The sequence below is a fragment of the Aquarana catesbeiana genome, linkage group LG04 (assembly GCF_042186555.1).
Source record: "Aquarana catesbeiana isolate 2022-GZ linkage group LG04, ASM4218655v1, whole genome shotgun sequence".
In the NCBI taxonomy this organism is placed as follows: Eukaryota; Metazoa; Chordata; class Amphibia; order Anura; family Ranidae; genus Aquarana; species Aquarana catesbeiana.
Window position 1 is genome coordinate 567,506,118 of NC_133327.1, and position 27,314 is coordinate 567,533,431.

Consider the following 27,314-nt stretch of genomic DNA (forward strand, 5'->3'; position numbering starts at 1 on the left):
ACGATGTGATTGTCTGGATTTGTTTCCACATTTTGTCTCTCATAGCTGAGGTATACCTATGATGACAATTACAGGCCTCTCTCACCTTTTTAAGTGGGAGAACTTGCACAATTGGTGGCTGACTAAATACTTTTTTGCCCCACTGTATATATATATATATATATATATATATATATATATATAGTTTAAAACATCAATATAAAAAACAAAGTTGACCCCAAAACCATTATAGGTTTTATTTGACGTTATGTCAAATAGGAACTATAATGGTTTTGGGGTCAACTCCTCCCAATCCGTAATTCCTAACATTTAACCTGACCCTAATACTTAACCCTTACTCTAATACTTGGGCCTAACCTAATTCCTAACTCAGAATTAACACCTCAACTGAGGTGTACCAGTTCTGCATTACAATTTGGCTGTACTAATCATGCCATGCTGAAAATGACAGATTTACTCTAATACAGTGGCATGTGCTGATAATGGCAACTATTCTTCGTCTGGTGCATTTTTTACACTGTGTTATACATTACATGCTTTGGTGCATGCAGTGCTGTACAAAACATATTACAGACAAATGCATCTTATGTTGTACATTACAAATTCCATGCTGCTGTTGTAGAGTAAAATACATTCCTCAGACTGCTGCAAATTAAACACTATGCTACATGTCAAATACTTCAGACAGCCCCACTCTACACTGTACATTATATGCTGCAGACTGCTCCACTCTATATGCTGTGGTGTACATTACATACTCCGGACCATTACATGTTGTATGTTACATTCTCTGGACTCTTGAGTCTCCAATCCCAGAGGACGTCTTTTACAGAGAAACGTGTAAGGCAGAGCTAGAGCATCATCACGTACATTGCTGTTTGTTTGATTTACCGCCTGTACACTGTTTATTTTAAAGTGCAATTTTAATTAATAAAAAAAAAGGCTTTTAAAAGTACTGCACTATGAGGATTTTCCCTTTTCGGATTTAAATATATTATGGTGGAGAGAGCTAATTCGGTTAGAGGCTGAGCCGAGCATCTAAAGCCTCGTACACACGATCGGATTTTCCGGCGGGAATTGTGTGTTGACAGACTGTTGGCCTAAAATCCGACTGTTTGTACGTTCCATCGGACAATTGTCGGATTTTCCGCAGACAAATGTTGGATGGCAGGCTTATACATTTTCCGTGGACAACGGTCTGTTGTCAGATTTTCCGATTGTGTGTACACAAGTCCGTCAGACAAAAGTCCAAAGTACAAACACGCATGCTCGAAATCAATGCTCACCAAACAACATTAGTAAAAGGTGGCCAAAGGGTCGCACTAAAGAGCTGAAAAGCCATGTAGTATGTCACTATGTTCGTGTTTGTTGGCCGACAATTGTGTGCCATTTGTATGCAAGACAAGTTTATGGCCAGTTCCCTTCAGACAAAAGTCTGACGCTTTGTCTGCAGAAAATCCGATTGTGTGTACGAGGCTTTACCGATGGGGTCACAGAGCCATCGGAAAGTTTGATGGTGAGAGTGTTAGCCTTCAGTTTAGATATATTGATTGGTGAAGTAGATGAGTCGGGAGGGGTCCATAGGGAGTTGTAGATAGGACGATCCCAAGAACGTTTCAGTAGAAGAACGGTAGACATCCGGGAATATTCACGCCCTCCCTCTTTTGTAATTTTGGAGTTTTCTGTCCTGTCATTAGTAAGTTGCTGGTGGATTGGGGATCTGTCATGGTGGCTGGTGGGGTTTAAGGCCCTAGAAGCTAGGCAGTAGTGAAGGTCAATTGTTTGGGGACCAAGCTATGGTACGGCTTCCCCTGAGTTAGTACCTGTATGGCAGTAAATGGTGTACCAGACCCTGTCTCCGAGGCTTACCTGTAGGTACAAGTGGTGTAACTAGGTTTACAACCACTTTAATGCATAGGATGCATTAAGATAAAAAACCTTCTGCCTGTACAATTATATAATCTGTATCACTTATCATTATGATATTATATTAACAAACAGAACACATTTGTGCCACTAAAAACTGTTCCAGACTTCCATACATTTCAGTGAATAGGCATACTTTTGCTAGCTACTATTAGGCCTCATGTACACTGGATGTTAAAATAACTTTATAAAAACATCAGTAGCTTTGCAGTGAGGTTTTCAACTTTTGTTCAATGTTTTTGCTATAGCGGTTTTTAACGTTTATTAGCATTTTTTCGCGTTAGCGTTTTTTTTTTAAGATAAAACATTTTTTTTTTTTTTCAATGGATCAAAAGCGTTTAACGCTGGTGAGCGACGTTTTTGAGCGTTTATCAGCATTAGAGCGTTTTTACAGCTGAAAAACATCTCTGAGAACCCACTAGTTTTGTTTTGTTTTTTTACTGCTCAAAAACGCCACTGCCAAAACTGCTGATAACAGCCTATGTGTGCATGGACACATAGGATAACATGATGGAGAGTTTATTGACTATAGAAAAAAACGTCTACAGCCAAAAACAGCTGCTGTAAAAACATCAAAAAACGTCCCGTGTGCATGAGGCCTTAATAGTGTTTTTTTCAGTTCTGTCTTTTTCCTGTGGTGCTATACAAAGTTATAGATACAAACAGGGTGAGAACTATAGATAACACAAATATATAAATGTTTTCAGTGACAAGCACACAACAGATTTTAACAGTTTACAACAGTTTTCATACATTGGGCAGAAGATTCATACCGATAATGGTGTTATGGGATATCTACAATAAATATCAGCCAGCATTTTTGGCAAAATTTTGCTGCTTGGAATACATATGTAATATCAATTTCACACATCATAATCAGTGGACTGATGTCTTGTGCTACAAAAAAATACTAATTTTCCATCCCATAATGGTAATTCTTTACAACTCTGTTTTTAAATGAGACAGAACACTGGACTATGAAAAGGTTACGATGAAGGCTGTGCACAAAGCAAACAGAGAAAAAAGAAATTAAAAAGCAGTGAAAGACAGTTCCTAGTAATTAGGCCATGGGTTATGAACGTGAGAACTATAAATTATTTCCACAAATTATTACTGCAAGGTGGGGCTGAGCACAACTTCAGTTAGCCACACAATAACGACAGGTCTATTTCCTATTACAGTTAATTGTAACAATATCATTGCATTAAATGAACCATTACATTTGAACTTTCCACATTCAGGTTTGCTCAGTTAGATGAAACCTATCTTTTCTTAGATAAATGTGGGATACTTCAATTCACTGCATTATTCCAGACCAAGGTGATATTCTGTGCAGAATACTTTATTTTATGTTTGTAAGTAGATACTTTTAGCCATGTTATTCTAAATAAAAGGTCAGTCATTCTGATAGTCTGAGCAGTCCTGTAGATGATGGTGTAAAGTTGCTCTTGTGTTGGATGACTATTATTGGAAAAGTAGCTAGTCTAGACCTAATTTGCCCATTACCACTCTGTGATATCTTAACCGCATCTCTCCTGTGTGTATATGAACACTCATTGTCATCTGTATGCGTTGGACAGTCAGCTTTGCTGGTAAACGGCTGGATTTTGTTCAGATTTAACCATATTTTTGTGTTTCCATATGTGGCAAAAGTTAAGCTGCAACAGATACTGTGTATGGCCAGCTAAAGAGTTAAGCCCCATACACACTATCAGATTTTCTGCTGATTTTTGTCTTCAGATTTACCAAAACCATATAATATGAGGTCAAACCTTAGAAGTTTCAATTTGTATGCAATCAGGCAGGCCCTTGCACTACATGGTTTTGGTAAATCTGAAGACAAAAATCAGCAGAAAATCTGATAGTGTGTATGGGGCTTAAGTGTTAAAAAGGAGAAAAACAGGTACCCAAAATAGTGAAATCTTGATCATCTGGCAAGTACAGTGGGGCAAAAAGTATTTAGTCAGCCACCAATTGTGCAAGTTCTCCCACTTAAAAAGATGAGAGAGGCCTGTAATTGTCATCATAGGTATACCTCAACTATGAGAGACAAAATGTGGAAACAAATCCAGACAATCACATTGTCTGATTTTTGAAAGAATTTATTTGCAAATTATGGTGGAAAATAAGTATTTTGTCAATATCAAAAGTTCATCTCAATACTTTGTTATTTATCCTTTGTTGGCAATGACAGAGGTCAAACGTTTTCTGTAAGTCTTCACAAGGTTGTCACACACTGTTGCTGGTATGTTGGCCCATTCCTCCATGCAGATCTCCTCTAGAGCAGTGATGTTTTGGGGCTGTCGCTGGGCAACACAGACTTTCAACTCCCTTCAAAGGTTTTCTATGTGGCTGAGATCTGGAGACTGGCTAGGCCACTCCAGGACCTTGAAATGCTTCTTACGAAGCCACTCCTTCATTGGCCGGGTGGTGTGTTTGGGAATCATTGTCATGCTGAAAGACCCAGCCACGTTTCATCTTCAATGCCCTTGCTGATGGGAGGAGGTTTGCACTCAAAATCTCACGATACATGGCCCCATTCATTCTTTCATGTACACGGATCAGTCGTACTGTTCCCTTTGCAGAGAAACAGCCCCAAAGCATGATGTTGCCACCCCCATGCTTCACAGTAGGTATGGTGTTCTTTGGTTGCAACTCAGCATTCTCTCTCCTCCAAACCCAACAAGTTGTGTTTTTACCAAACAGTTCTACTCTGGTTTCATCTGACCATATGACATTCTCCCAGTCCTCTTCTGGATCATCCAAATGCTCTCTAGCAAACCTCAGACGGGCCAGGACATGTACTGGCTTAAGCAGGGGGACACATCTGGCACTGCAGGATCTGAGTGGCGTAGTGTGTTACTGATGGTAGCCTTTGTTACGTTGGTCCCAGCTCTCTGCAGGTCATTCACTAGGTCCCCCCGTGTGGTTCTGGGATTTTTGCTCACCATTCTTGTGATCATTTTTACCCCACGGGGTGAGATCTTGCGTGGAGCCCCAGATCGAGGGAGATTATCACTGGTCTTTTTCTTGTATGTCTTCCATTTTCTAATTATTGCTCCCACAGTTGATTTCTTCACACCAAGCTGCTTGCCTATTGCAGATTCAGTCTTCCCAGCCTGGTGCAGGTCTACAATTTTGTTTCTGGTGTCCTTCAACAGCTCTTTGGTCTTCACCATAGTGGAGTTTGGAGTGTGACTGTTTGAGGTTGTGGCCAGGTGTCTTTTATACTGATAAGTTCAAACAGGTGCCATTAATACAGGTAATGAGTGGAGGACAGAGGAGCCTCTTAAAGAAGATACAGGTCTGTGAGAGCCAGAAATCTTGCTTGTTTGTAGGTGACCAAATACTTATTTTCCACCATAATTTGCAAATAAATTCTTTCAAAAATCAGACAATGTGATCAATGTCTCTCATAGTTGAGGTATACCTATGATGACAATTACAGGCCTCTCTCATCTTTTTAAGTGGGAGAACTTGCACAATTGGTGGCTGACTAAATACTTTTTTGCCCCACTGTATTTGTATAGATTCATAAAGAAGAATTATGTTAAGTTCAAGTATGTTGTGTAATATGATTTTACTCTTCGTACAGCATTACTATATTTTATTGTGGTCTACAATTTGGAGAAATGGCAAAATAAATATACAAGTACTAAGGTAGAGTAACTGATCATGAAAGGAAAACTGTCAGGAGCTTACATGCTAAAGGAAATAGGGAAAATAGTGGAAACAAGCACTTATCCTAAAAAGTTATCGACTCTCAATGGAGCCAGTTCACACATGTCTGGGGCAGCTGCGGTGCGGATTTGAAAATGGTCCTTTTGTGTTTTTTTAGTCCGGTTCAGGTGCGAATTCAGACAAAAATTTGCACCTGAATCGCACCTGAACTGGTGAACAGAAACGTACCAGACTCCGGACTGCAAACTGCAGCCGGACGTGTGTGAAACCAGCCTTATTGTATTAGCCACTTTAAGACCGGGCCTATTTTTCAAACTTGTTGTTTACAAGTTAAAATATTTTTATTTTTTTTGCTAGAAAATTACTTAGAACCCCGAAACATTATATATATTTTTTTCTAACACCCTAGAAAATAAAATGGCAGTCATTGCAATACTTTTTGTCACACTGTATTTGCGCAGCGGTCTTAAAAGCGCACTTTTTTTGGAAAAAAAATCACTTTTTTGAATAAAAAAATAAGACAACAGTAAAGTTTGCCCAATTTTTTTTAAATTGTGAAAGATGATGTTACGCCGAGTAAATTGATACACAACATGTCACGCTTCAAAGTTGCACCCGCTCGTGGAATGGTGACAAACATTTACCCTTAAAAATCTCCATATGCGACGTTTAAAAAATTGTACAGGTTGCATGTTTTGAGTTACAGAGGAGGTCTAGGGCTAGAATTATTGATTTTGCTCTAACGATCATGGCGATACTTCACATGTGTGGTTTTGAACACCGTTTTCATATGCGGGCGCTACTCACGTATGCGTTTGCTTTTGCACGCGAGCTCAGCGGGATTACACTGTTCTTTTAAAAAAAAAAAATTGTGTCACTTTTATTCCTATTACTACGAATGTAAACATTCCTTATAATAGAAAAAAAACCATGACAGACCTCTTAAATATGAGATCTGGGGCCAAAAAGACCTCAGATCTCATATTTACGCTAAAATGCAATAAAAAATAAATAATTAAATGTCATTTGAAAAAAAAAATGTTGCTTTAAGAGCTATGGAACATCTCTTCCACCCTGGAATGGTATGGGGACGGGTGGGGGCCATCTTCCCCTAACTCATCTCCATACCTAACAGGGAGAAGGACGCGATCGCCCCTGGCAGCGCAGGAAGGCACCGGAGAGAGGCGGGAGGGGAGGGCCCCCTCTTCCGCCACCGATAAAAGTGATTTAGCAGCAAATCAGCCGCAGAGACCATTTTTTATCTGAAAGCGGACCGCCGCTGAAGAAGAGGATACTGGGGTTATGGTAGCTAGCTGCTGCCATAACATGTATCCCTATAAGTGGTTAAAACATGATATAACACATCTTAGGGCTAAACTGCCACTTCTTCAGAAAAAGTGTGTCACTTAACTTTTATTTGGAGCAGGAAGCGGAGTAAAATTTGTTTTAATTCTTTCTGAGAGCAAAAGACCACCTAAAATTCTGTTCACTGAAAAGTATGTTACATACTCCACACCACCCAACTGCTGTTCTCTACATATTTTTTATAATTACTCTTAATTTTTTTTTATTAAGACAAATTCCAACATACAAATTAAAGGTATAAGGTATCTATATAAATCCTTTCATTAACACAAACCACAGAACCACAGTAACCCCCCCCCCCCCCCCCACCTCGAGAAAACACGTCGGATCCCTGATCATATCGTCTTCAGGAAGAAGAGAGAAAAAAATTAAATAAATAATGATCCAACACATTTAGCTATTCATAACCAAAACTCAGTTCGTGCAACACGTTATTCAGAATATAATTTAAGAAGAAGGCTTTGCAGCACCCTATTACGTGTTTCAAAGAATCTACAAAAAATAAACAGACAAAAAAAAGTGTATAATTTCATATTACTATTATCGTGTTCTATTATATTTGGTGTTTTTATTCAGTATGACCTCCCCCTACTACTTCATATACATCTCCTCTTTTCATTTCAATATTCCAATCCACCCTTCTTTGTGTGGTTTTCCTTATGTGTTGCCTATCCCGTCCTAATTTACGATTATAAATTATCCTCTTCCTTTAATGACATCAATCATCTCCACTGTGCCTCTCAGGGGGGAGAGAGTAGAAAAAATAAATAAATAAAAAATAACCCCCCCCAACCCCTCCCAATTTCCCCTCACCCCCTCCCAATTTCCCCTCACCAGATGCATCCTACAGACTATCTGATCCAAAACACAGCACTATCCCCATAGGATTTAATCCGCCCCTATTTCTGAGGTGTAGTACAGCCATCCTGCCCATGTGTCTTTAAATTTATTCTGTTGGTCCTTAACCCTATGTATCCATCTCTCTGCTTCCATTATTTTTTCCACCTCTCTCTTCCAATCCAATATAGTGGGACATCCAGACTGTTTCCAAAATCTAGGTATCAATATTTTAGCTGCATTTAGCAAGTGTGGGGTAAATCTTCTCTTATAAAACCCTGCAGATGATGGCATCCCATGAAAGAGAAAATGTAATGGGGAGGGTTCTATAGGTCTAAGTGTCATTTTCTTAATTCAAGGAGCTATCGCCTCCCAGAATACTTTCATATTTGCCACCATAAATGAAGAAATGAACCCCTTTGATTACATCCCCTCCAGCAGGTAACATCCGCCGATAGGTACATCTGAGCCAATCGAACCACTGTATGATACCACCTTGTCAAGAACTTTAACGACATCTGCTGTGTATGGGAACTTATTGAGGTTTGGTGTGTTGCCCCTATCACCCTTTTAATTTGTTCGCATGTAAAATTTTAACCCAGCTCCCTTTCCCATTCTCGGATAAAATAGGGAGTTGACATATTTTGGGCACTCAGAACCAGCTTATACATTCAAACAACATATAGCCCTACTCTGATAAGTTGACACACCCTTCTTCAAAAATAGTAAGCGGGTTCGCTGGCCTAACCTGATGCTTTCACTTATTAAACAGTTCCGTCAATTGACGATATTTTCATACGACCATTGGTATTTCCCCCCAATCTCAAAACCAATTCTGCCAATGGTAGCAATTTACCCTGTGGGGCAATGCTAGCACAATTACCCTTCCCATCCATCCCCCAACGGTCTAAACTCTCTTTCTCTTCCCCTGGGGGAACCAGGGGAATCCTTACAGTGGTGTCATGGGGGATATTGGGGGGGCAAACTTTCCCGTAATATTCATTCTGTCCCAAATAGATAGTGTTGTTTTCGTCAATGGTGAAGCATATTCTGATAACCCCCTATATGAAACCGGAACCCAGGGGGCTCTGGTTAGGTTTCTATCCGCTAGTGTTTTCTCCAGAGGCACCCAAAGTTTACTAGCAGAGTCATGGCACCAGTTCATAATACGAACCAGGGCCATGGCTCTGTAATAAGTCACTATGTCTGGAAGTCCCACCCCACCCTCCCATTTTGGTTTCCTCAGAATCTTATATGTCAACCTAGGGTGTTTATCTCCCCACACAAAGGCTGTAAAACCCCTTCGTATTTGTTTGAAGAATGTCTGGTATGTAAAACATAAATAAGTCTAGGGATTACACTAATTTTAAGAGCTTTTACCCTGCCGAACCACGTCAGAGTATGACTTCTCCACTTCTGAAAGTCTTTTAATATAAATACCAAAGAGTCCACAATTTAAATCATATAGGCGCTTTACATCTGAAGAGATATAAATCCCCCAATAGATTATAGAATCGAGGTGCCAAACAAAAGGCAAAGATTGTTGTAGAGTATTCCTCATCCTCACAGGCACATGGCTCGGGATCAACACTGATTTCTCAATATTTATTTTAAAATTAAATATAAGGCCAAACCTGTCTATTTCCAACATGAGTTCAGTCAAAGACTCTTGGGGAGAAGAAAGATACAACAGTAGATCATCTGCGTAAGCTGAGATCTTATGTTCCTTTGATCCGATACAAATCCTCTTAATCCTCCTATTTCCCCTAATCGTTCGTAGAAAGGGTTCCAGCACCATAGCAAATAACATTGGGGACAATGGGCATCCCTGCCTAGTCCCATTCCATATCTCAAAATAATCTGATAATCTACCATTGACCTTAACCCTTGCTCTAGGATCTGCATACAATGCCGTCACACACCCCATCATTCTTTCTCTCAGACCCATCACCCTCAAAACTCCGACCATAAACTCCCACCCACCCTATCAAATGCTTTTTCAGCATCCATTGAAATTACTACACTCGGGGTCTGGTTCGGTCCATGTTTCATCCAATGCAATACATGCAGGACCTGAATAGTATTATCTCTGGCCTCACGGCTCTTCATAAACCCTGTTTGATCTGGGTGAATCAATTTAACTATATGGTCTTGTAAACTAAGGCCCAGAATTTTAGCCAGGATTTTAGTATCAGAGTTGAGGAGGGAGATGGGTGTATAGCTAGCACAGCACTGAGGATCCTTCCCTGATTTCGAGAGAACCGTCACATAAGCCAACAGTGCCTCTGGAGGCAATGGGTTAGAGACCGAAACAGAATTAAGGTATTTGCACAGAGGAGCCAACAGGATTGAGGAAAACTTTTTATAATACATATTTGTGAAACCATCTGGTCCCGGGCTTTTACCCAATGACAAAGCTGCAATCGCTCCTCCCAACACTTCAATAGAAATTGCTTTTTCCATTTCCTCTAGGGCCACAGATGGAATAGCTTGCAGCTCTGAGGCCTCAAGATCCTCCCGAATTCTGTCCGCATGCCCATCATCCATTGCCCCCACAGGAACTGAGTCTATATTGTATAAAGAGCCTTAAAAGCGGTGAAATTCAGCTGCTATTGCTTGGGTGTCCACTATCTGCTTATCGCCTACCTTTATAGTGTGAACATGGCGTAAATCCTGTTGTTTCTTTAATTGTCTAGCCAATAGTCTCCCACCCTTGTTCCCTTGTTCATAGAAATGGTGGGCAAAATATCTATGTTTATTTTGAACTTTTTGATCAAGAAGCGGTTTTAAATCTACCCGCAGTTTCTCTAGTCTCTGCGCGTCCCCAGGTTTTAAATGGGCCTTGTGTCTAATTTCAAGTTTATGTATTTCCTCTAGAAGCTCAAACATTTCTTTCTGTCTCTCTTTTCTAATGCATGACACCACTGAAATGAATTCCCCTCTGATGACCGCCTTTTGGGCTTCCCATACCACTTGGTTAGACACCTCCCAGACTTTGTTGGCACTCTCTCCTCTCCCCTGCAGCCACCAACACAAGGGGGCCAGAGCTGCTGGATCATGTGACCGCGCTGGAGGGAACTAACAAATAAGTATACATATTTTTCATACAGGGTAGGCAGAATATAGAGGAGGAGGGGAGGGGACATTTTTAGTAATAGTTAGTGGTAGGCTTGAATTCCACTTTCCACAAAAAAAAAATGTACTTCTATTTGCGTTGTTGTTCCCTCACTTTGTGGCTGGTTAAACGGTGTCACCAGAACAGGAAACTTTATCAGAGCCCCAAAAAGCAGTAAAACATGTCAGGGTGTCTAATACAGTACTTACCCACTACTTTGAAAACTAGGAAAAAAAAAAAAATAGACGGCTTTTAAATACACCTTAACAATATGGTAATAGACTACCTATTTATTAATTATTAGCAAGAATCACGTTAAAATATATATCTATATTAGAGCTGCACGATTAATCGTTAAGAATCAAAATCGCAATCTTTTTCCCTTCCCGATCTTCAAAACAGCATGTCACGATCTTTCTAACAAGTGAAGAGAGTTCTCACAGCTGGAAAAAAAAATCCAGGCAGCCTACCAAGTTTTATTACAACACATTTAAGTAGAAAGAAAGTATCTTTTCATTCTTTTATAAAAGGAAAGAACTCCAGCGTGTAGATGAGGGAAATTTAACCATTTAAAGACCAAACCTTTTCTGACATTTGTTGCTTACAAGTAAAAATCATTATTTTCTGCTAGAAAATTAGTTGGAGCACCCAAACATGATATTTTTTTTTAGCAGAAACCCTAGAGAATAAAATAGTGGTTGTTGCAATATTTTATGTCACACCGTATTTGCGCAGCGGTTTTTCAAACACATTTAAAAAAAAAAAAAAAAACACTTTCAGTTAAAAAAAAAAAAACTAAACAGTAAAATTAGCCCAATTTTTTTGTATAATGTGAAAGAAGATGTTACACCGTGAGAATCGTGATCTTTATTCTAAGCAAAAAAAAAAAATTGTGATTCTCATTTTAGCCAGAATCGTGCAGCTCTAATATATATTTATAATATTTATACTTTTTACTATAATTTGTATAAATCAGTCTCATGGTGGAAGTGTGTACATAGAATAGAATAACTAAAATAGGAGTGGAATGCATTTGCTGCTCAAGGGGAGAACAGATTGCATATTTCCACTCAATTTTAATATGTGTGAGCAGAATATGATTCAGACCTTACACTGGGTACTTGGAATAGAAAATGTGGGTGATCAAGGCATTAAGCATCCAATATTTTCATTTTGTTGTGCAACTAAAACCTCTGTGAATCCATAAATCGTTAGACAGTGTAATTTTTTTTTTTTTGCTGGCTAGCAAGTAAGTGTTTAACCCTTCCATGACTAAGCCTATTTCTGAAATTTGGTGTTTACAAGTTAAAATCCGTATTTTTTGCTAGAAAATTACTTAGAGCCCCCAAACAGTATATATATATATATATATATATATATATATTTTAGCAGAGAATCTAAAGAATAAAATGGCAATTGTTGCAATATTCTATGTCACACGGTATTTGTGCAGCGGTGTTTTAAACCCAACTTTTTGGGAAATGGGACACTTTCATGAATTTAAAAAAAAACAAACCGTAAAGTTACCCCAATTTTTTTGTATAATGTGAAAAATGATGTTACGCCGAGTAAAAAGATACCAAACATGTCACGCTTTATAACTGCACACACTCGTGGAATGGAGACAAACTACGGTACCTAAAAATCTCCATAGGCGACGCTTTAAATTTTTTTTACGGTTACCAGGTTAGAGTTACAGAGGAGGTCTAGTGCTAGAATTATTGCTCTCGCTCTGACGATCATGGCGATACCTCACATGTGTGATTTGAACACCGTTTACATATGCGGGCGCGACTTCCGTATGTGTTTTCTTTGCTGCGCGAGCTCGCGGGGACGGGGGCGCTTTAAAAATTTTTTTTTTCTTATTTATTTTATTTATTTTTTATATTTATAAATTGTGTTTTTTTAAAAAAAAATTGATCACTTTTATTGCTGTCACAAGGAATGTAAACATCCCTTGTGACAGTAATAGGTGATGACAGGTACTCTTTATGGAGGGATCGGGGGTCTAAAAGACCCCCGATCCCTCCTTTGCACTTCAAAGTATTCAGATTGGCGAAAACGGCGATTCTGAATACTGTATATGTTTTTAAAACCGGCGCCATTGGCAGCCGAGTAAATGGGAAGTGACGTGATGACGTCTCTTCTGTGATTACGATTAGCAGGCTGGAACGAACCTGCTCACGGCTTCGTTCCAGTCCATCCCCAGGGGCCAGAGGCGGCCAATTGGTCATCGGGCCTCCCGATGGAACGGGAGGCCCGGTAAGAGCGGCGGGAGGCGGTGGGGGGGGGATGTCCCCTCCCGCTCCTCCGGTATAACAGCCGAGCGCCTTTTAGCCGCATCGGTTGTTATAACTGGATAGCCGATCGCCGGCTCTAAAAAACAGTACCGGGATAATGCCTGCAGCTGTGGGCATTATCCTGGTATGACCCTGGAAAGCCGAGTACACACATCTGCGAACTATCGACGGGAAGGGGTTAATTTGTATGTCTGTGCAAAATAATGGGTGGCGATGTTTGGAGCCTTTAAAAGGAAAAGTATAGTCAGAGCTATTTTGGCTCTACTTCTCCTGCAGGTCACAGGGGTGCAGTTCATTCTCCACTCCTGTAACCCGTTTTCAGCAGACAACCGGTCAATGTGATAGTAGAACAAAATACAAGAGGGGTTGGCACCACTGGGACAGGAAAACACAGACAGTAATGACCGGACAGAACAAGCCTTTTTGTATCCTACTCAAAAAATGTTTTATTAGATTCTGTATCCAAATAGAAAATGAGGCAAAATCTCTCTAATTGGGACCACAAAAGACTCCACAGAGGTTCTCCCTACCACACTCTATCCAAAAGAGTCAAAAGACAGAAAGACAAAAAAATGGTCTCTAAAGAGCTTGTAAATGTCCTAGACTGTCATTCTTACACAAAGCATGATTGCCCGAGCTGGAATATTTCCAGATGCTCTTCAAGTGATGAGGTGAATCATTTAGAGTAATGGCAAACATGTCAGTGCTGTTATTTGTTACCTTACAGAAGCCTGTGTTGGAGACATGCCCAGTGTCAAAAACATTTAAACAGTGTTTTGCAACTAAGAAGAAATGTTATTAGGAAATAAAACGTATCTATGATGAAAATCTAAAATCCTATTTTAATTTCCACATTATATTTCAATTATTTCTAGCCTACTCCTATTAGTAAGAACAATCTTGAAGTCTATAAACTTACCTTGAGACGATCTCTACACATTTACTTCCTTGAATTCACTACTATGCCCTGTGTGTAGGCACTGCTGTGTCACACATTTCACAGAGCCTGTCATCTGAACTGCAGAGGTGCTGAGAGGAGGAGTATCAGGAGTCAGTACATGAATCGCTGCTTGCAGGTAGCAAGGTACAATGGGATATGTATTCCTTAGAAGCTGAAAGTAAACAGCAGAGTAAGAGCTGCAATACATGTAGGGAATTCAGGAGGTTGTGGAAAGAGATGGCTAGTAGACAGGCAACACTTATGACATAAAAGGAGATTTTTCAAGTAAGCTTATATTTGATTGTCAATAAGAATCATTGTTTGTATTGCAATTACAATGCTAATGTTGCAGAATGAAAGTGCAGTGAGTATAAATGAGCAATGTTCCATCATATAGAAGAAGATCTAATTAATCTTTGACTGGGTATACTCTGCATTATTTTTCAAAGGTGCTAGCAAGTTCAAGCATCACTTACAGCAGTCTCTTAAGGTAGCCTTATACACACCCCAATCATTGCACCAAACACAGTACTTGCAAGAATTGCTTATAGCAATTAGGTAAGGACTGTTCTGTCTCTAGGACAGAGAGCTAAACCTTCTTGCTCTAGAAACTCGACCAGCTTAACACTGTCAGAGGGTCTTATAGTAGTAACCTTTTCTTCTGTGGTTTAAAGCTAAATTCAAAGAATTCAGCCACTTTGTAAAAAGTGAAGGGGCGCTATGAGTTAAGTCCAAGGAGCTGCATGACATCTCCTGGGCTTATCTCTATATTTTAGATTTCACAGGTTTATTGCTCGGTCGAGGGACACTCTGGGGATATCAGAGGAGAGAAATACACAGAACAGCTATGCCTGCCTCTCCTCTCTGTTGTCCTTTCACAGAAGCCTTTGTATTTTTTGAATGTGTTGCTTCTGTGATTGGGCAGGAGGAGGGGAAGGGCAGGCATAGCAGCTGCAGAGACTCTCTTGTTCAAGATGCAGAGCTCAGAAGGATCAGCTTTGCCCACCTGGAACTTCAGCAATAGCTGCCTTCCGGGAGTACCTTAAAGCTATCAGATATAAATAAGGAGGTGTCATGCACCTCGCTGGACTTAAAGCGGTACTTTACCCATAACAACTTGATAAAAAATAATGTTCTTTAGCAAGGAACATACATTCCACAATAATAATTATGCTTCCAAAATTAGTGCATGCTGTAAATTGCCTCCAGCATTGCTCCTGTTTCTTCTTGCTGGAAGCTGCCATTTTGCTGAAGCACAGAGCCCCTGAACAGCAGTAAATCATAGAGTGAATCTAAACCCATCGATTTAATGGTTTCAAAAATCAGTTACATTCCTGGAATACCAGGATTGCTAACTGTCACATCTGCTTGTTTCCTCAACCAAACTGTCAAACCATCAAATGTCTGGTGTCATAACTGATCACATGTGCAGCACCATGGCAGTTACAGATCAAACAAAAGCAGCTGAGTGAAACAGTATATTATTGGATTTAAAACAGTATAGGCACTTATTTTGAATATTTTAATTAGCTATACCTGCAAAAGGAGCCAGCCTGAAGTGATAGCAGGACTTAATTTTCTGATTTTAACCACTATAACTTATAGGGGTACATTTACTAAAACAGGTGCACTCAGAATCTGGTGCAGCTGTTCATGGTAGCCAATCAGCTTCTAACTTCAGTTTGTTCAATTAAACTTTGGCAATGAAACCTGGAAACTGATTGGTTTCTCTGCAGAACTGCACCAGATTTTGTTCCCTTCAGGTTTAGCATATAACCCCCAGTGTGCCTTCATTTTTTACAAAGGATCTGAATGTCTGGAATTCAGCTTTAAATCATCATTAAAAATAAACTGTTACTGTGCACTGAAGGGGTTACAGTTCGTTCTAACTGCTGACACTGTCACTTTTGCTGGACTGCTTGTCTGAATTTAAATGTGAAAAAATATCTGAAATAAAAAATAAACTTCTATTCAGAGACATATCCTACTGTCTGTAAGTTGTGTTCCTTGTTCTGATTTTTCTGTTTTTGTTTTTCGCTGCACTTGGGCTTTTAAAATTGTTACCGGGGCAGGATAATATGCATAGATGATTTACTGCCCTGCATTTACTGCAGTGTGTGGTGCAACTGATCTCAAACTAGCAGTGGTTTATTTTTCAGTCCCCTGAAAAAATCTCTTGGAACTGTTCATTTACTTGTTCTCCCTTCTGTAAGAAAGGAAATTAATATTTACTGCACACAGACCACTCAAGCCAAGAGTGGTAGGTAGTCTATGAGCTCTACAAAGACACACATATCTTGCATTACTTACAAGATGTGCCTATCTATAGGAGAAATAAACCATTGGACACTTTTATTTATTTGTTTTATTATTTAATCTACATATCAAGGGTGTCAATGATGGTGCATTATGTAATTAAGAGAGCATATGCTCATACAACCAATTAACAGACCGATACCTTGCCCAAAAATGACATGGAGGCTGATTAAGTTGGAAAAGGGGCAAGGCTACAGCTTTATTGAACTTTTCCAAAGGTAACAAATAACCAATGCCTGTCACAGATATACAGTGAGCACACATAAACCATAAACTGACATAGTCTAAGAGGCCTGTCTTTACAATCAGTGCCAGACAGGCATTAGACTGACCCCAGAATTTAACTCGAAGGCATAGCCCATTGCAACAACTTAAATTGCTGACAAGGTCAAAACCGCCAATAAAGCTGTGACAAAACATCAGAGTGAGTGGGTGGGCAGGCAACTCTTCTGTCAGCTGAATCTCCTCAGGTCAGAGGGACATGCCTCAGCGTAACCTTTTTTTAGAGCTCAGGCTCTGCCCCATCACCTTGTGTATTTGTAGCCAATCCTGACGGAGGCACTTAACCTCCTTGATTTGGACCAACGCCCACTGTAATGCAATGCTTCTATCAGTCAAGGCTCTCTTTCCCTAAAGGGGTTCAAGGGGCCTTCATGACTGCTAAGAAGCATATGCTCATACAACCAAATAACAGACCAATACCTTGCCCGAAAATTACACGGAGGCTGATTAAGTTGGAAAAGGGGCAAGGCCCCAGCTTTATTGAAATTTTCCAAATGTAACAAATAACCACTAACCACAGCCTGTCACAGGTATACTGTGAGCACACATAAACCATAAACTGACATAGTCTAAGAGGCCCAACCTTACCATGCTGAATCTCCTCAGGTCAGAGAGACATGCCTCAGCGTAACCTTTTTCTAGAGTTCAGGCTCCACCCTATCACCTTGTGTCCTTGTAGCCAGGGGCGGATTAATGCACAGGCTGGTCTAGGCTGCAGCCTAGGGCCCCACGTGTGCAAGGGCCCCCGATTGGCCATGATATTTTTATTAATATATATATATATATATATATATATATATATATATATATATATATATATATATATATATATGTATATGTAGAATAAAAACCATGCCTGCGTGTTATACGAATACGCCGATAAATGTTTTTTTACCAACATGGGGCGCTGCCAGCATACTTTAAAGTTGAGAAAACATTACTGCCAGCCCTTTCTCATGCACAGCTCCTCGTGTGTCACTCTCAATGTAAATGGAAGTCTCTTAATACCTCAATTAAAGCCGCTCTGTCTGGCCGCTCTCCTCCTCCCGCTCCACCTCCTTCCCGAGTGTAGCCTTTGATTGCAGGAGGAGAGCGGTCATGTGACCGTCAATGAAACAGCGGAGGAGAGCAGTCACATGACCGGGTCACGAAGAACGGCGTTAATTGAGGTATTTAGAAGCTTTGATTTACAATGAGTGACACAGGAGGAGCGGTGTATGAGAAAGGGCTGGCAGTGATGTTTTCTCAACTTTAGAGTATTCTTTCCCAGGAGACTGGGGGTCTCCTGGGAGTGCAGGGGGGCTTTATAATGAAAGAGGCCTGTGTGATATGCAGGCAAAGGGGTCTGTGTACTATGCAGATGTGAGATGTCTGTGTACTGTGCAGGGAAAGGGGTCTGTGTACTGTGCAGGGAAAGGGGGCTGTGTTATGTGCAGGGGGTCTGTGTACTGTGCAAGGAAAGGGGGCTGTGTTATGTGCAGGGGGTCTGTGTACTGTGCAGAGGGTTGTGTACTGTGCAGGGAAAGGGGTCTGTGTACTGTGCAGGGGGGCTATGTACTGTGCAGGGGGCTGTGGGAAGTTTTTTTTCCTGAAACTTCCCTCTTAATGATAGGGTGCGTGTTATATGCACTCTGAAAATGAAACAAAGGAGCCACTATAAGTGCAGTAAAAAACATGGAGTTTAATAAAACTGTAAAAAGGTACTCACAAAGGTACATAGTGAACAAGCATGTTGGCAAAAGTTGCCAGATATCCTGGGAGTGAGTTTGGTCCATTTCCTGGATTGCAGTGGTGTCCAATGGACAGGCTGCGCCGATGGATGCTGGCACTTCCTGCCGTTGGAACGCACGGTGGGAACCAGGAGGATGACGTCACTTCCGGAAGCGGGCACGAATAGGCGACGCTTTTTTGGAGCTACGCTCCTTCCTCAGGCCTAACGTGGGCTGTGATTGGGCAGGGCTTATACAGCCAGTGAGTGACACTGATAGGTTGACAAAACGCTCCGTGCATTGGATAATGCTGCGATCGTTTAGAGCTATTCCGGAAACCATAAAACCGTCCATCATCATTATTTCTTCAACCCCCTTTTTTCATCTCGCACATTCTTTATCCCCTCCTTTTTTCAGCATTACACGCCATTCCTTGTTTCATGGGCCCACACAGCACTATCAAAAAGGTCTCTCCATCCATTTTTACATTGTTTTTTATTCTACATATACATAAATATATATAAATGAATAAAAATATCACTTAGAGTGGCGCCTTTGTTTCATTTTCAGAGTGCTCAGAGGATTGCTTCTTTTTCTTCAACGAGGCTGCCTTCCACAAGTGCTATTATTCCATGAACTTTATGGACATTATTATAGCCCTCATGGACATTATTACAGCCTAATGTCATTCATAATTTTATCCTTTTTCCTTTCTTAAAAATGTATTGTTTTTGTACATTAATTCCCCATTGGGAGCAATAGAGATAGGGGTGTACACTGTGTTGGGCTCAGCGCTCACTTTATCCCTATATGTTGCCAGGGTTCATAAGGTCAAATTGGTCTTCAAATGATACGTCACTGCCTGGGTGCTACAGGACAGCAAATCGGCAAAATGTCCGATAGAAAATACGATTTTTAACCTCCTTGATTTGGTTTAATGCTCACTGTAATGCAATGCTTCAATAAGTCAAGGCTATTAACAAGGTCGAGGATAAATCCAAGGAAAAAACCAACCTTAACTTATCAACCAGGGGTTTAGTCTGCACACATTTGCAGGCTCTGTGGAGGCTTTGTGGCTTACGCATGCATTTGCAAATGTGTGCAGACTAACCCCCTACTTTTAACGCATACTGTTAGACAGGTTATTTGGTTGTCTGCGAGCTGGTCGGTAAGTTAAGCTTGTTTTTTTTTCTTGGATTTATCCTTGGCCTTGTTTATACCTGTTGTTAGCCTTCCAATGCTTCTTACTGCGATAGCCAGCTATAGATGGGGGCAAGTGGCATCCTTTTTGTATCACCATCAGTCAAGACTCCCTTTCCATAAAGTATACTAGAAACGGGAGAAGTGGGACTTTGAGTGAGGTGTGCAAAAAAGGCCAAAGGATCAGTCACTGTATAATAAACCATTTATTGATTGACAATAGTCAGGTGGCACAGTGTAGTTCCAAAATGTACATAAAACCATCATAGGTGACGAGGATTATGAATCGAAGCCAGCAGATCTACGAGATGATGACTAGCAAGGAAGATTCCATTCTGAAGACACAGCTGCTGGGGACGCCGCCGTCCACGTGTCCGCACAGAATGTAAACACAACGCCGACAGCGCAACCGAGGTCACGTGCACGGCGTAGAGGAATGACGCCAACGCAGTATTTTTTACTATTTGGATTTTTTGTTTTTCTTGCCTTTAGATGTTGGTGCTTTATTGCCCCTGAAGAGTGTTTGATACACGAAACGCGTCGGACTTACTACATACACCATATCTTTCATTGAGTGTTATATAACAATATTGTGACCCTGTGCATTTTATGGATGTTGTCAACCTTTTAACCATTTCTTGTCCTGCATCATTGGGGTTTTGTTATTTATTTTTACCATGTATATATGAAAGCACCTATGATGGTTTTATGTACATTTTGGAACTACACTGTGCCACCGGACTATTGTCAATCAATAAATGGTTTGTTATACAGTGACTGAACCTTTGGCCTTTTTTGCACACCTCACTCAAAGTCCCACTTCTCCCGTTTCTAGTATACATAGGGATGGAGACTCATGTCTCATTTAAAGACCCAACCTGTTCCAGTAAACCCGATATGGGGATGGAGGTGTGCGTTGAGACCTTGGACCAGTTCACTTACATGGACATTCGTCCACAGGACACTTGCCCTGAACCGTTGGCCTCCCATTGGGGGTTGTTTAGTATGACACGTGTTCCTGTCATTTTTCCCTCTCTTTGAGGTGCATGCATTGTTCTATTGGTGGTTTCATTTCCATCTTCACAGCAATATTTTTGCATTCTGTTCCAGCTTTAGCCCTTTGATGCACTTTTGCAGTGTGCCCCCCACCGGCTGTCCATGTCCCCTTGGTCACCCCCTTGTCTCGGTTTCCGGGAGCTGCGACGCAGGTTGGGGTCCCTCCCCCTTCCCCTCCTCTCTCCATCATCCTTGCGGATGACGGGGAATCGGGGCGGGTTCCCCTCCCTGCGTCGGCGTCATTCCTCCACGCCATGCACGTGACCTCGGTCGCGCTGTCGGCGTTGTTTTTACATTCTGTGCGGACACGTGGACGGCGGCGTCCCCAGCAGCTGTGGGCGGCGAGTGGCGCTGCGCTGGGAGAGGCCTTGGTTCGCCTGGTGCCCGCACTGTCTGACGCTGGGGGGAGTTTCCCTGCTGGGGGGAGGGGTGGCTGGGTGTACATAAGGGGCCCCCATTTCTCTGCTAGCTTACCACCAGGCAGCATATCCATTACTGGGAAGATTCTATATGGCCATTATCTACTACCTAGGTAAGAGGGTAGTATATGCCAATACTTTTTTCACAATTATTTTGGGATTGGGGGCCCGTGCTAGCCCTAGAGCATACTTTATATATGTATCACTCTCTATCACCACCACAGATTTACTTCTCTCATCTCAACACCAGTGTGGATACATTACTCTATGGGGATTCCTCTTGTGTGCGCCTGGCTTAGTCTCTCTCTCCCCTTGTCTTGGGTGCTCCCCCCTCAGCTCCCGGATCTGACTCAGTCGGTGGCCTGTGACTATGGAACCCATGGTGGTCACACTCTTTGGTCAAGTGAGTATACATCTGGGATTTGTGGCTTTTTAGCCTCTCCTATATGCATACCCCATTTTTTCCTCATGCACTATATTTTTTACTATTTGGATTTTTTGTTTTTTCTTGCCTTTAGATGTTGGTGTTTTATTGCCCCTGAAGAGTGTTTGATACACGAAATGCATCGGGCTTACTACATGCACCATATCTTTCATTGAGTGTTATATAGCAATATTGTGACCCTGTGCATTTTATGGATGTTGTCAACCTTTTAACCATTTCTTGTCCTGCATCATTGGGGTTTTGTTATTTATTTTTACCATGTATATATGCAAGCACCTATGATGGTTTTATGTACATTTTGGAACTACACTGTGCCACCTGACTATTGTCAATCAATAAATGATTTGTTATACAGTGACTGATCCTTTGGCCTTTTTTGCACACCTCACTCAAAGTCCCACTTCTCCCGTTTCTAGTATACATAGGGATGGAGACTCGTGTCTCATGTAAAGTCCCAACCTGTTCCAGTAAACCCTTTCCATAAAGGGGTTCAAAGGGCCTTCATTATCCTATGGATCCCAGTTGATAGCCAGTATGATATTTTGGTGTGACGCTGGATGCTGAAATTTTTGGGCTATATGTGTGTTTTATTCCAGTGGCATCACTAGGGTTGGTGTCACCTGGTGCGGTAAAACATGGTGTCACACTCCCCCCCCCATCCAGCGACATCACTGACGCATGCACTCTGAAGGTCTGGCATACTGTGCTGGACCTTCAGAGCACCGTGCCGTAACCGAGAGCTCCGACATGAATACGTGGGAGTGACATCATCGCAGCTCTGCCCATACTTTTCATTATCTGCTGTCCTCGGGGACAGATCCGATCCAGAGATCCCACTGCACAGCAGATAATGGCATCATTGGCATTGATAATTTGATTCGGAATTTGGAACTGACCTTCTGACTCAGTGTGCTGCTTGCTGGACCAGGTCTGATGACCGCAGGAAAGATGGCAAGATGCTGTGACCTGCCGACAACAAGGTGTGTTGCTTGCTGGACCATGGCTGTAGCCAGGGAAGATGGCAAGATGCTGCTGTGACCTTCTGCACGTGTGCTGCTGACACCCCCCCCTTATGAGCTCAGCTTAGGGTGGCTCAGATCAGCTACTAAACCTGGGTGGTGGACACAGCACCCCCCCCCCCAGCTCAGGGTAGGTGGCTCAGTGAGCTACTATATATAATATAGCTGTGTGTGATAACCAGGTGGGGGGAGGGGTTGCTGCTGCTGGACACAGCTATATTTATATTATAATATTATATACAGGCATCGTTGCTTCAGCTGCCCACCCTGAACTGGTCTAATGGGGGAAAAGGGGGGGGGGGGTGCTGGACACAGCTATATTGTGTGTGTTTATAATTATTTTATCTATTTATTCTTTAACATTTTTTTCTATCCTTGTCCACATTGAATCAAAAATGAGGTTTTTATTTTTTAAAGTTTTCCAAACCAGTACAGACTGCTCAGTACAGACATCCCCCAATACAGACCCCTAAGTACTGACCCTACCCTCCACAGACCCTCAGTACAGACACCCCTGCACAGTACAGACCCCTCAGGACAGTCACCCCCCCCCCAGTACAGACCCCCCTTCCCAGTACATACACTCTAAGACAGTATTATATATATATATATATATATATATATATATATATATATATATATAAAATATAGCTGTGTTCAGCATCCCCCCCCAGACCAGCTCAAGGCACCAGACATGTACACTCCTTCCACAGCTCTCAGGTGTAAGTGGGTGACGTGGCGACACCATGGCAACCCCCCCCTCACCTAAGGCTGTCACCCCTCACCTTGGACTCAGGCCGACAGTGGACACCCCCTCATCGCAAGCCTATACCCTCTCCCGCCCATTACAGCACCAGCTCGGGGCCAGGGCAGGGCGGGCGGCTCACAATACACTTGTGACCCTTCCTGGGCGGCAGCTGGAGAGAACAGTGTGCAGCGGCGCTGCCTAGGCAGAGATAGTGACATGTGACAGGCTCAGCAGGGAAGTAGGAGGAGGAAGAAGAACACAGGCCAGGCTGCAGCGCTGGAGGTGTTCCGGCCGTGTCAGCTGAAAAAAAAAAATGATAGGGCTTGCCTCAACTCGGGAGAGTCGGGAGGGTGTCACCTGTCTAGCGGGTGTCACCCAGGTTTTTGTCTCAATTTACAGGTTTAGCAAATTATTGCTAAGGTTGAACGGAAGAAGACATTGGCATTGCTAGGGGGGTGCACCCCCATAGCGACACCACTGTCTTATTCCGTTCAACCTTAGCAATAATTTGCTAAATCTGTAAAATGAGACAAAATGAATAAAAGGGAATTATACCAAATATTTGGACGTGATGATTACCATTATGATTTGAGTCTTGTCCACAAAACATTTCAAAACTGAGCTGAATCGTGTGTATGGCAGGCCTGTGAAACATGCTTATGTGCTTTTGTAATAAACAATAAAATACTTTGTAATGGCTTTTTATGGTTCTATCTGTCTTAAAAATGGAAATATATCTTACATGTCAATAGTGTCAATTTGTGACTCGAATTTTAAATCTATGCCCGGATTCTGTGGTTACACATTTTATCAGCAGAATGTATAGTAATTTACTAAAAATATTTAGGCTGTTTAATTTCTAGTTATTTTTTGCTGGTCAATGGCTTCAATGGAAAAGATCCCCCTCAGATCTATTTCCGTGAGAAAATATTTTTTCAGAATGCATTTGGTAGGGGTCATAAATTTATTTTAGTATTTGGCCGTGGGAAGAAAATTGTTGATCTCAGTTGCTTAAGATAAGGGTATGATCACTGCTTGACATTGGGACTGCGCTCAAAGCAAGACTATTGCGTTTGTCATCGCAGTGCTACCAAAGGTAAGGTAATCCTGTGATCTCTGTTCCTGCTTGTGTAACCACAGTTGTCATTAAAGTCAGCAGAGATGGTTGTTTTTTTTAAACACTGCATTATCTGCTATTCATTGCTATTACATATATCCTTATAGTAATTACTGTTATTAGTCTTAGTTATGGAAATCAGTGTTTACATTAATGATTTGTGAAAGGAATGTATTGCATGCTTTATATATGTGATTTACATTATCTACCTGGTCAGTGGGTGTCTATATATTTGTAAGTCCTAGCTGTCAGTCTACCTACCTCAAAGCTTAAAGTGTATTTCCACTCCAGTGTATTTCAAATTGGGATAACACCTACTTTATGTGTGTTACAGGTTCCTATTAAAATAATTTATGGAAAATGTAAAAATTGCTGCTTATCTTTTACTTGCTCTTTTCTGAAAACTCCAAAATTGAAGTTTTCCTCTGCAATGCAGATGGGGCTGGGGAGTTATTTTTTACCATAATTAACCCTGTCTGTACTGTGCTGGCAGGTCTCATTATCAGTTGTAAGCTAGATTTAAACACTGTGGGGGATTTACTAAAACTGGTGCACACAGAATCTGGTGCAGCTCTGCATAGTAACCAATCGGCTTCTAAGTCTTAGGCTCAATTTCCACTTGTGCAACTTGTCCTGCGACTTGGGACTGCAAAGTCGCATGACAAGTCGTACCCCATGATTTCCAATGAGTACTGTTCATATCTGTGCGACTTCAATTCGCAGCGACTTCAAAGTAGTCCATGCACTACTTTGGTCCGACTTTGATGCAACGTGAGGTCCATAGACCTCAAGAATACACAGGCATTGCTTCAAGTCTCATCAAAACCCGTGGCATAAATCGTAACGAAATCACGCGACTTTCAGGTCGCAATAGTGGAAATCTAGGCTGATTGTCAAAGCTTAATTGAACAGGCTAAAGTTAGAGGCTGATTGGTTACTATGCACAGCTGCAGCAGATTCTGTGTGCACCAGGTTTAGTAAATCTCCCCCTGTTTGTCCTAAAAAAGGCTTAAAGCGCTAGAAACTTGTCTTCTGTAATATATGATAATGAAGGGAAAGTCAGTATGGCCTTCTGTGTCAGGGTGTATAACTAAAGAAAATTGTTTTTGTATAGAGTGGAGAGTAAGTAGAGCACATGTCAGGTTTTTATTGCTGTCTGTGCCCCCGTTAGGGAGATTCATCTTCTATATTTGTCAAGTTTACTGTTATCATTGAAAAAAATCCCAAATTTTGGGTTGTCTCCAGAACAGTAATAGAGGGGAAATCTTCCAATGGGGATGTTAGTTCTGGTGACAATCCCTTTGGAGGGCTTTCCTCTCACTTCCTGTTTTGGCTATGGAACAGGAAGTAAAGGGAAATCTCTCCATTAGGACAAACATATAGCAGAGTTTTCTTGCAAAATGGAAATACACTTTAAAGCAATGCGGTGCAAAGCAAAAGGTTTGCGCTAATGACAATAAATGACTCAAGCACAAATAGGAGAGCAACAAGTGGTTAAAAAGATCTGCCAGCTAGAAGACTGCCTAAATACTCCAAAAGCAACATAAATCAAACACTATAAACAATTCCTGCAGCACTCACACACAAATCCTTTGTGTAAAAATGAATTATTTCTTTCTGCAGCAGTGGTACATTATTGGTATATTGGTATATAGGGAAGCAGGAATTTAGAAAAAAAGTGAACTTAGCCTGAGCCATAAAAAAGTCTTACCTTTAGAACCACTTGAAAACCAAACTCCTGCTAACAATTTTTAAGCATTTATTTTTTTTTGAGATAAAGGTATTACATAAATGAACTAGAAAAGCTACAATTTCTGGGGAAATTGTGAAAGTGTTCTTGCCTCTACAACTGGAGTGGGCGGAGTAACTGGGTGGGGTGGAGTGGCTTGAGTAACTGTGAAAAGTGTTAAAAAGCTTAATATTTTAAAAAGTATAAATAGTAGTAAAAAAGTTCCATCATTCGCTGAAAGAGCTGAACATTTTTTTCAAAAGTAATTTTTTTTTTCAAAAATGAATTTTTTTTCTTCAAAAATGATTTTTTTTTTCAAAAGTAATTTTTTTTTTCAAAGGTAATTTTTTTTTTCAAAGGTAATTTTTTTTTTTCAAAAATAATTTTTTTTTCGAAATTATTATTTTTTTTAAAGTAATTTTTTTTTCAAAAATAATTTTTTTTTTTCAAAAATATTTTTTTTTTCAAATATATTTTTTTTTCAAAAATAATTTTTTTTTTAAAAGTAATTTTTTTTTCAAAAATATTTTTTTTTTTCAAAAATATTTTTTTTTTCAAAAATATTTTTTTTTTTTTCAAAAATGATTTTTTTTTTTCAAAAATTATTTTTTTACTTTTTTCAAAAATTATTTTTTTTTTTCAAAAATATTTTTTTTTTTACATGGGGCGGTCATTATGTTTTGGCTGATCATGGGGTGGTCATAATGTTTTGGCTGATCATGGGGTTGTCAGCTTTTGTCACTTCCCACTCTAGTTTTGAACATTTCGCCATTCATTCCTATGGGACCAATTTCGCCGCAAAAACGTCATTTCGTGGACCATTCGGCAAAACATTCCACAAAGTAATAACACACCAATCGGGAACAATCCGCTCGTTTCAGTATATTACTTGTCTCTGTAGTGTAAAAACTGTGGGAGGAGTCTACAAGCATTATCAAGTCTAGCAGATGAAGTCACATGCATTTGGGGTGTCTCAGCATCTTGTGTTTACAACCACTGTTTCCTAGCAACGCTCATGCCCTGTTTATGCTTCCCAAATACTGCTTCATCAAAACTGCCCCATCAGAATTACCCCATCAAAACTGCCCCATCATATTCCTCTATTATAAA

At 40.7% G+C, this 27,314-nt stretch overlaps 1 long non-coding RNA gene across 11 annotated transcripts in view; it reads left to right on the forward strand.

Annotated features, from left to right (window-relative positions):
* LOC141140654 (uncharacterized) overlaps window positions 1–27,314 on the forward strand; it is a 905,916-nt gene that overhangs the window by 153,356 nt on the left and 725,246 nt on the right. The window contains exon 1 of one of the 11 annotated variants that reach the window (XR_012243972.1): window positions 24,361–24,454. The exons of the other annotated variants lie outside the window; for them this stretch is intronic. This is a non-coding gene — a long non-coding RNA (uncharacterized lncRNA). Of the gene's footprint in view, window positions 1–24,360; window positions 24,455–27,314 lie in introns of those variants that run through there. 11 annotated transcript variants of the gene reach the window in all.